Below are 11,658 nucleotides of genomic sequence, written 5' to 3'. Positions count from 1 at the left end.
TCGCGTAAATTAGCTGTTATAAATACACACAAGGGCCTCTTCTGCTATAATCGACTGCCATTTGGAATCGCGTCTGCACCTGCGATTTTTCAAAGAACGATTGAGTACGTTCTCCAAGGTCTTCCAGGGGTTCAAGCGTACTTAGATGATGTCTTAATAGCAGATGCGAAGGATCAGCCAAATAAGAATCTGCAAGCAGTTCTGCAGCGTTTCAGGGAATACGGCATCAAGCTCCGGGCGGACAAGTGCCGACTAGGCGAATCGTCCGTTACGTATCTAGGACATAGAATTGATGCCGCAGGGCTGCACCCGTCAGAAAAGAACATCGAGGCAATTAAGCTGGCTCCGACTCCTCGAAACGTTACGGAGCTTCGGTCATTTTTGGGCATGCTCACTTTTTATAACAAATTCTTGCCTAATCTGTCCACGCTCCTCAGACCCTTATACCGACTTCTAGAAAAGAAATCGAGATGGTCTTGGGAAGGGCCTGAGGATGAGGCATTCCGGAAGGCTAAAGCCGTTTTGTGTTCCGCTCCGGTGCTGACTCACTTCGACTCCTCAAAAGAGCTATTTTTGGAGGCTGATGCGTCACCCTACGGCGTGGGAGCGGCTTTATTCCATCGCATTGCAGGACAGTATCAGCCCCTAGGATTCCAATCTCGGACGCTCACTGCCGCAGAAAAGAATTACTCGCAGATCGAGCGTGAGGCATTAGCTCTCGTCTACGGTGTCACGAGGTTCCGAGATTATCTGCTGGGCAGGCAATTCACACTAATAACTGACCACCAGCCATTGTTGGGTCTCCTAAGAGCGGACAGGCAAACGCCGGTTATGGCCGCTGCCCGCATTCAGCGATGGGCAATCATACTCGGGGCCTACCGATATCGATTGCAACATAAGCCTGGAAAATCCATGTGCAATGCCGATGCTCTGAGCCGCCTGCCTCAACCGTCACAGGATGAAGCGGACCAGGAGGATGAGGCCCAAATTGTACTGACCCTGGACCAGTGGGATCAGCCTGCCGTGCCGCTAAAGGAACTCAAAGCACTCGCCGTCGCTGACGAGGTACTCTCACAGGTACGCAAGTACACACGAGAAGGTTGGCCGCGCAGTTTTGACATGGAAACGGAAGAGATGGCAGAGTTCTACAAAAAACGGCATGAGCTGTCTGTTACTGAAGAAGTGCTCTACTGGGGTCATCGTCTTGTAGTGCCGACAAATGCGCGAGGGAAGCTGCTAAAGCTACTACATGCAGCCCACCACGGCGTGTCCGCTATGAAGGCAAAAGCCAGGTCTTTATTTTGGTGGCCCGGCTTAGACCACGACATCGAGCGCATTGCAGCGACCTGCCACAACTGCGTGCAAACATTACCGATGCCTCAGGCGAAAGAACCAGTAAGTTGGCCCGATACGCGCGAAAGGTGGTCGCGCTTGCATATCGACTATGCGGGACCAATCAAAGGGAAAATGATTCTGGTAGTCGTCGATTCACACACAAAGTGGATTGAGGCGGTTCCCATGTCGCAGGCTAACGCTCACAGTACCATTAATGCCCTCAGGACAATATTTAGCCGTTTCGGTATACCGCGCACGGTCGTGTCAGACAACGGGACGCCATTCACAGCATGGGAGTTCGAGCAGTTTATGAAGCGAAACGGAATAGTGCATATTCGGGCACCCCCCTATCACCCCCAGAGTAATGGCCTAGCCGAGCGAGCCGTGCGCACAGTCAAAGAAGGCTTGAAGAAGATAGGAGGCAGTTGCATCATAACGTCGTTGGCCCGGCTGTTGTGCAATTATCGAAACTCACCACACCAAGGAGGCCCTTCTCCTTCAGAGATGCTATTAGGTTACCGGTTGCGCACAAGATTGGACATGTCTTTCCCTTCCAGAGCCTGCCCTGCTAAAGCTGTGAATGACTCAAGCTGGAACTTTGCACCGGGAGACCATGTGTACGTGCGAAATTACGGCGTTGGCGATAAGTGGGCCCCAGGCACTGTGGAAACTACTTCCCGCGCTCGCCTCCTGGATGTTAAGACTGCGGACGGGTTTGTCCGCCGCCACTTGGATCAAGTTCGTAAGCGGACCACAGATGAGACCCCAGCAGCCGTCGACCGGTCGAGGCTTCCTACAACGGGTTCCCCGGTATTAAAGGAACCAAGGACCTCTGAAACACCTGAGAAAATACCAGAAGCGCAACCTCAGGAGCTACGTCGCTCCACACGATCAAGGAAACCTGTCGTGCGTTTTGGTTACTAAGGGTGAAGAAATGCGGTAACCCATGAACATGACAAGCAAGCTATTTCCTTCAGTGCGCATGTGCGCACTCTTTCTGTCACACCTTCCCTCTCCCCTTATCTTTTCTTTATATTTCCGAGCGTGAATAAACCCGGCGTTCTTCGGCTGGAACGACTGTCTCGTTCACTACGGGAGGGGCGTTGCCTCCGCCCGTCAACTATCGCAACAGCAGGGGATTTGGCACGTATGGCATTACGCAAAGCTTGATGTACCCGGCCTCGAGGGACTCGGGCAGGACACCTGAACCGAAGGTATCAGGTGCTTAGTCTCAATTTCTTTGCCATACCGCCTCATCTTAATTCTTCTGACACTGATCATATTCTGCTCACTGAAGCATTCCAGCAGTTCCGCTTCAGTCAGCTCCAAGAGATCATCCTCTGACACTACGCCACGGGTCGTATTCATAGTACGGTGCAGGGTTACTGTTACGTGGGTCTTCCCAAGTGACACTAGTTTCAGCAATTTCTCATATTGCTTCTTATCGCGGAGCTCGAAGAGAAGATCACCGTTTCCCATCCTCGACACCTTATAACCTCGACCAAAAACTTCAAAGATTTTGAAACAAGAAACGGTGAAATTTTTCGAACAGATTTATCGGGTTTTTTAGAATGAATGACATGGAAACGGGGGAAAGATTCTTCTTGCCGACTAAAAAGATGGAATACCTCATCGGTGCGCCCTCTTTTCTGAGGGCGATCAGGGAAGGGGGGTAAGGAACTAGCCATTTAGGAATGCGTAGTTTTCGGCAATAACGCCAGTCACCCACCGTGAATGCCTACAAGAGGACGCTACAGGGACTGTAAAAAGAGGTCATGCTAACGCCTGCTGTACGTTATCATTATAACCAAATATGAAATAACCTAAGTTAGCTATTCACACAAGGTTAACCCTTGCTGTCTGGAAAAATTGGAAGTAAAGGAAAGCCAGGAGCAGACAGGAAAGATGGAAAGTGGAAGAAAGACGAAGGTTGGAGGGAGAGAAAGAGACAGCAAAAGGCAACTACTGCTTTCCCCAGGGTGGGTCAGTCCAGGGGTGCCGTCTACGTGAAGCAGAGGCCAAAGAGTTGTGTTGCATCCGACGTGGGGCCTTAATGGTCCGAACATCCAGCAACGGCTCAACACCCAGGATCCGCATTTCCCCGGACATGGCTAAGCCGCGCACGGCTACACGCGGGAGGGGACAACCCTCGTGTGCTCGGGTACGTGGTGTCGCGACACACCAAACGCCTGCTGACGCAGACGCCCCTGCGGGGCAAAAAGGAGAAATAAACCGGGAGGAATATAGTTAGCAATGGTTCTAACATCGAGGTTGTGAGCCGCCCGTAAGGAGGCAACCTTGAAAGCGGCTAGGGGCCCTAGACCTTTCAACAAGTTTGAACAGCACCTAAACGAGAACGAAAGGAAAGAATTTTGGAGCAGGCCGCCTCGCTCACGCGAAAAGCCACGAGACACGTACGCACGGTGACACATTCAACTGCTTAGTGGGGTGTCTAGCTCCTACAGGCATCCAAGAAGCCTTTTAAGAACCAGTCACCTGTGAGTCAGGAATGTTCTACCTCGTTTAGTCTACAGCAAATGCACCTTCAATCAGTCAGGCATTGTTTGTACACTTCGCGCTGAGGAACAATCGTGCAATGAATGATTACAAGACCAAGGCATGCGCCACATCTAGGTCCCAGCCAACGAGCGTGATGTATTCGAAGGACATCATCATCATCATTAGCCCATTTTATTTCGAAGGCAGGACGAAAGCCCCTCCCTGCTATCTTAACAGAGAGACTATAAGCGTGCTGTTGAAAATTAATATGCAGACGAAAAAGATAATGATGAATAGCAGGGCAAGGGAACAAGAGTTCTGGATCGCCAGTAAGCCTCTTTAGTCTGTGAAGGAGTACGTTTACATAGGTCAGTTACTCAAAGGGGACCCTGATCATGAGAAGGAAACTAGTTTGGAGCGCATTCCGCAGACATTGTCAGATCCTGAGTGGAAGCTTACCATTATCATTAAAAGGAAATGTGTACAATCAATGCATTGTACTGGTTCTGACATATGGGGCAGAAATTTGGAGACTGACAAAGTGGCTCAAAAAGAAGTTAAGGACCGCGCCAAGAGCGATGGAACGAAGAATGTTAGGCATAACGTTAAGAGACAGGAAGAGAGCGGTGTGGGTCAGAGAGCAAACATCGATAGCCGAAATTCTAATTGAGATTAAGAGAAAGAAATAAAGCTGGACAGGTCATGTAATGCGTAGGTTAGATAACCAGCGGATCATTGGTGTTAGAGAATGGGTGCCAAGATATGGGATGCGCAATCGAGGACGGCAGAAGATAAGGTAGGGTGATGAATTTAAGAAATTCGTAAGGAGCTAGCTGAAATCGGTTGGTGCAGGACAGGTGTAATTGGAGATGGTACGGAGATTTGAAAGACAAAGTTGTAACTAATTTATGCTTTAAAGCAGTGCTAGGCTATCGAAGCGCGACTTATGACGATAGGTAGGTCGATATTTTTTACACATTTCGTTGCTTCTGGCCGCATTGAGAGGCCCGAGAGAAGACAATCTATTATGAATAAAAGAGGAAAAAAGAAGCGGGAAGAAAACATTTGCGAACGGTTCAAACATCGAGTTTCTGTGCCGCCCGTAAGCAGGCGAACTTGAAAGCGGCTTGGAGCCCTCGGCACATCACTAAGCTTGAACACCAATTAAGAGGAAGCTTTAGCTCGGGCCCACCTCTGACGCGGCCTATTCAAATATATGTAAAACGTAGAAACGCTTTTCTGAGATAACCCCTATACCGATTTTAATGAAGTTTGTTGCACTTAAGAGAGAAAGTTAAATTCTAGTGACTGCTAGAACCGTAATTTACCTGAATTATCCTAAAAGAATTCTGAAAAATTCGACGAAGAACGAAGCTTACAAATTAATAGCTGTGCATCAAAAACAGATATCGAGGTATCCATTAGATTATTCGAAGCGGACAAATTCTTTAGGTCAACTTATATCTTACGTGACTTTGTTACGTTGTGTACGAGGGTTCTGCAAAAGCTGTATTTACATATTACTGAATTTTTTTTAGATTCACGTGTAACATCAATTTTGTGCGCTTTAGATGTACCGTGAGCGCGACCCACGACTGACACTTCTTCATCTCTACACATCATCATCACTTGTACAAATTTCTCATCTGTAATTATCATCATCAGCCGTACAGCTTGTTCTTCTTCGTCGTAGCTCGAGCTCGGCTTGATTAAACGGTTCCTTATAAGTGGTGGAAGGTGTATTTCGTTCCCCGTGTCGTCTCGCCCTTTTCACTCGAGCTCCGCTCGGGTCGCCGCATACCATCTCATGCCATGCTTGCTCAAGACAATCCGAGCACGTCCGTTCCTACCACCCCAGCACAGCCTTCACCATCCGTCGCGGCCATCCACAACCGCCACCGTGACCCACCAGTCTTCGCTGGTCAGCGGGGAGATGACGCCGAGGAACGGCTCCATAACTACAACCTGACAAGCGACTTCAATAAGTGTGATAACTCACAGAAGTTCACAATGTGACCCTACAACCTTGCCGATGTTGCGATAACCTGGTTTTGGAACCATCAGCCTGATCTCCCCGACTGGGAAGCGTTCACGCAGCAACTTCTTCAGATCTTCAGCGCTTCCGCTGTCCGCACTGAGGTCGTGAAGAATAAGCTCGGTGAGCATGTGCAGTTCCTCGGGGAATCGTACACATCCCACATTGAGGATTTGTGCAAACGTGTCAACGCCACCATGTCCCAGACCGACCGCCTACGGCATTATATTAAAGGCATAAACACCGTCGGCTTTAGCACCCTCGCTACACAAAATCCTGCCACCATCCAAGATGTAATAGCCACTCGCCAGCGCCTAGAGGAACTTCAATCTCTACGGCTATGCACGCATAACACAGACCTTTGTTTGCCTTCAGCAGTAGAATTGCACCCGATCCTACGTGATATTTTTCGGGAGGAACTTCATGGGCGGTGCTCTCACTGTGCGCCAGAACCTGGCGTCGCGCCTTCTCCGACCGGCTTACGCGACATAGTCAAGCAAGAGGTCGCCTCTGCATCGCGTCTAACGTGCTCCAACGGCCCCTGCGCTCGACAGGTGCCAACATACGCCGACGTCGCGGCGCTTCCTGCGGTCACCGCCGCCCTTCTACAAACAGACCACTATGTCCCCGTGGCTTCATTGTCGCCCCCAGTGCGTGTACAGCCTTGCCACTCTGCTCCACTCCCTGCTCGACCCATTTGCTACTACTGTGGCTACCGCGAGCATATCTCCCAGTTCTGTCGACGGCGTCAACAAAGTGAGAAACGTCGTTATACATCCGAAGAGTGAACAGGCGTCCGTCCAGCAGCGGGCTACCAGAGAACCTCCTACCGCTCCTCATTTCACCGATCCCCCTCTCTTCCGTACCCTACCAACACGCCTCTGAATTCTCGAGAATCTCGCCGCAGATCGCCTTCTCCACGTCGTCGTTCCGTATCACCTCTCCGACCTGCTTCTCATGCCTCCAACGCTCATTCGGAAAACTCTCCGATGCAGTTTTGAGAGGGGAAACTACATCCACCGGACAGCCTACACTTCCTCCAGCGCAACCGTCGAACTTGTTGTCAGTGGTTGCGGAAGGTGTGCCTGTTGCATTCCGCAGATATTGTTGTTTACACAGGTGCCACCATTTCGATTATTCGGACAACTTTTGTTCCCGCCTCCGGAAAGTGATGACGATTTATTTCGGCCCGTCTCTTCGTGCAGCGACCAACGCCGTTCTTCGTCCCGTCGCGCGATGTACAGTTCGAGTATTCATTGACGGAATACATACTCACATTGATTTTGCTGTGTTTCCCCAGTGTTCCCACGAAGTTAATTTAGGATAGGATTTCTTCGGCGTCTGCTGCTATCTCTTGTCGTGAGCGACTCGTACACCTCAATGCCACCCGTTACTCTCTTCCTAATTATGAAGAACGCATGCGCCTCGTCACCTCCTCCGATTATGTTCTTTGGCCATCAAGAAAAGAAATTATAAGTGTCACTTCCAGTGACATTCGGGATGGCGACGTTCTCATTCTTCCCTACGGTCATACGCTATCTAGAGGAATTCTTATTACTCCTGGCCTTGTTCGCTTCTCTGATGGCTCTACATTCCTCACCGCGTTAAACCAAACTACCGAACCTCGACTGTCACCCCGTGGATCAAGTGTCACTTGCGCTGTTGATACACAGCCTAATGCAGTTGTTGCCCTTTCGACTGCGCTACCAGAGTCAACGTCGTCACCACTCACTGCATCTTCTACACCGCTGTCGGCAACAATAAGCCCTGACCTGACCCCTGCCCAGAGTCGTGATCTGCTCGCACTATTAGAAAAACATCGTTCCTTGTTCGACATCAATTCCCCTCGGTAAGACGGCTGCTGCAACTCATCGCATACACACTGACGGCTCCCGCATTGTTCACCGGCCGCCATATCGCGTGTCTCATAAGGAGCGTGAAATCATCGAGGAAAACGTATCGGACATACTACAACGGAATTTAGTACGACCTTCCTCGAGCCCCTGGTCCTCTCCAGTTGTTCTAGCACAGAAGAAAGACGATTTAGTGCGTTTTTGTGCATATTTCCGTGCCCTGAACAAAATCACGCGCAAGGATGTTTACCCTTTGCCACGGATCGATGAGGCACTAAATTCTTTACAGGGTGCCGATTATTTACCTAGTCGTGATCTTAGATCCGGTCACTGGCAAATGCCGATGTCAGAGTCCAACAAGGAGAAAATCGCCTTCGGCACCCCAGATGGGCTATACGAGTTTAATGTGATGCCCTTTGGGCTCTCAATGCACCTGCCACCTTCGAACGCATGATAGATAATGTCCTAGGCGGTTTAAAATGGAAGACCTGTCTTTGCTATCTCAACGACATCGTAGTGTTTTCAACCACGTTCCCAGGACACCTGCAGCGTCTTTAACAAGTGGTAACCTGCCTCGTAAACGCTGGCCTTCAGCTCAACTCGAAAAGCTGTACTTTCGCAGGAAAGACTATCAAAGTTCTGGGGCACTTAGTCAGCACAGATGGCATTAGACCGGGCCCTGAGAAACATTCCGCCGTCCTTGAGTTTCCTCGTCCTCTGCGCCCAAAAGACCCGCGCAGTTTTCTCGGACTGGCTTCGTACTTCCGGCGTTTTATACGCAACTTCGTAGCGCTTGCGTCTCCGCTACATCAACTGCTCTAAAATAACGCGCCCTTCGTTTGGTCCGCCGATTGTCAAATTGCCTTTTTGATGCTCAAGCATGCCCTGACGTCCGACCCGGTACTGTGCTACTTTGACCAAAGTGCAGCTACTATCATTCACACTGACGCCAGCAGTCATGGTTTCGCTGTTCTCCTGTTCTCCTGCAACGTTACACCACCTTGCGTGAACGAGTCGTCGCTTACGCCAGTGGGGCGCTGAACGCTGGTGAGAAAAATTACACCATGACCGAACGAGACTGCCTTGCTGTTCTTTGGGCAGCGCAAAAGTTGCGCCCATACCTCCACGGCCGTCACTTTACAGTCGTCACCGAGCATACCACACTGTGCTGGCTATGGTCGCTAAAGAACCTATCGGGTCACCTTGGTCGCTGGGTGATCCGTTTACAGGAGTATGATTTCGATGTTACCTACAGCTATGGCAAGAGTCACCAAGACACAGTTGCTATATCTTGTTACCCTTTGCGGAGCAATAATGACTCAGCATCGCCTAATCGTACTGATGTACAGCCCGAGCCCACTTCATCATCCCTGTCCGTCTCAAAGCTCGACTGGCTGAAACCTAATCACCCATCATACCACGTTCTCTGCAACGTGAGGTGCTTGAAGCCTTTCATGATAATCCGATGGCAGGTCACCTCGGATACCACAAGGCATACGACAGCATACGAAGTCGGTGCTCTTGGCCTGGCCTTTCTTCTGCCGTAGCCAGGTACGTCGCATCATGCGCTCTTTGTCAACGCCGCAAACGACCTACGACTCCTCGTTCTGGTCTTTTGCAACCTCTTCCTTGTCCCGCTTCGCCTTTCGAGGTTGTTGGAATAGACTTGTATGGTCCTCTTCTCAAGACCTCCAATGGCAATCGCTGGATTGTTACGGCCGTAGACCATCTGACACGCTACGTCGAGAGAGCCTGTTACAATCTGGGAGAGCCGCTGAAGTCGCCGATTTCTTTCTACGCAACATCCTCATATGTCACGGAGCTCCGCGCGTTCTCATCAGCAACCGTGGCAAAGCCTTCCGCTAGCATCTTCTTACCGAAGTTCTGCGCGCCTCAAAAGCCGTTGACAAGACCACTTCGTTTTACCACCTGCAGACCAACGGCTTGGCAAAGCGTTTTCATCGTACTCTATCGGATATGATTGCAATGTACATCAGCCCCAACCACACCAACTGGGTTGCAATCGTGCCGTTTGTGACATTTGCTTACAATACGGCTATACAACACACCACCGTTTTCCTCGTCCATTTTTCCTCGTCTATGGCCGCTCACCTTGTTTCGTCCTGGACATCTCGTTGCTTATGGCTCCCGTGTCCTTAGCAACGCCCTTCTCAGACCGATTTTCGTCTCGCCTCGAAGACTGCCGTCATCGAGCCCGCATTTACACCGACATTGCTTAGGATGTGCGGAAGCATGGCTACGACTCGACTCACTGTGTTGTCACTTTTTCCCCTGGTGACGAAGTTCTTCTATGGACTTCTGTGTGCGTTCCCGGTTTATGCGCGAAATTCGACAGTCGTTTTATTGAACACTACACGGTCATTGAGCAGACATCTCCGGTTAATTACCGCGTCTCACCCCTTAGAATTTCTTCCGACAGCCGTTGCCGTGGTACAGAAATTGTGCATGTATTGCACTTAAAACAGTACGCTCGCCTCGTTTCATCATAATGCCGCATGACCAGGCGGCCGCTTCCACCGCGGGAAGTGTGAGCGCGACTCATGACTGACTCTTCATCTCTGTACATCATCATCACTTGTACAAATTCCTCATCTGTAATTATCATCAGCCACACACCTTCTTCTTCATCGTAGCTCGAGTTCGGCTGGATGAAACGATTACTTGTAGTACTATTATAAGCAATCCACGGAATTGTAGCATCATTTTTCATTACTGAGTTACGGAGTTGTAAACTAGATAGGCTCGTTTTCTGAAAATTCTCGATTTTCGCCAATTCCTTATAAAAAATTGACGACCTGAATCAAGAATTCGAAACCAGCGGTCACTCGACTTTACGTTTTTCTTTTAAATGCAACAAACTTCGCCAAATTTGGCGCAGTGGTTGCTGAGAAAAACGAATTCTCCTTTTACATGTACTTAGACAGGAGCACCCGAGCTAAAAGCTTCCTCTTAAACGAGAACGAAAGCGAAAAATGCCGGAACGGGCCGCCTCGCTCACCGGAAAAGCCACGAGACACGAACGCACGGTGACACATTCAACTGTTTAATGCCGCGTCTAGCTGCCACAGGCATCCAAAAATCCTTTCAAACCCAGTCGCTTGCATATGAGGAATGTTGTGCCTTTTTTAGGCTACAGAAAACACGCCTCCAATCAGTCAGGCATTGCTTTTACAATTCGCGCTGGGGAACAACCGTTCAATGAATGATTACCAGAAAAAGGCATGCGTCACATCTAAGACCGAGCCAACGGGAGTGATGTATTCGTAAGACAAAGGTTTAACTAATTATCCATTAAACCAGTGCTAGGTTGAGAGGCGCGAGAGAAGGAAATTAATTATGAATAAAAAAGGAGAAAAGAAGCGGCAAGAAAATATTTACAAATCGTTCCAACACTGTGGTTTTGAGCCGCGCATAAGCAGGCGACCTTGAAAGCGGCTAAGTGTACTAGACATTTCAACAAGTTTGAACAAAACTTTAAGGAGAAGGAAAGAAAGAATGGCTGAACGGGACGCTTCGCTCTCTGGAAAAGCCACGAGACACGTACGCACGGTAACACATTCAACGCAAGCTCTCCACCTTGCGGGTTCCCGCAGACCTATTACATCAAACTCTTGCCTTTGCTGGGAGTTCTTGACAAATTCGACTTCGCGCTGCCATCTGCTAGCCGCCTGGTTAGCTCAGATGGTGGAGCGGCTGTCCCGGAAAGGCGGTAGTGTCGAGTTCAAGTCCCGGGCCAGGACGAATTTTTCTCAACTGCGAGGCGTTTCTTTCGAGGAATCCGTATGGGTTTCCTTTGTAGCAATTGCTACGATTGGGTGGTTGTCTCATTTTCCCTTAAATAATTACTTCTCTCCACCTTGCGGTTTTCCGCAGAAATATTACGGCGCCTTTAATATTACCCGACGCTTTCTTGCT

The sequence above is a fragment of the Dermacentor andersoni genome, chromosome 1 (assembly GCF_023375885.2).
Source record: "Dermacentor andersoni chromosome 1, qqDerAnde1_hic_scaffold, whole genome shotgun sequence".
Lineage (NCBI taxonomy): Eukaryota > Metazoa > Arthropoda > Arachnida > Ixodida > Ixodidae > Dermacentor > Dermacentor andersoni.
This window is presented reverse-complemented; position numbering follows the sequence as displayed.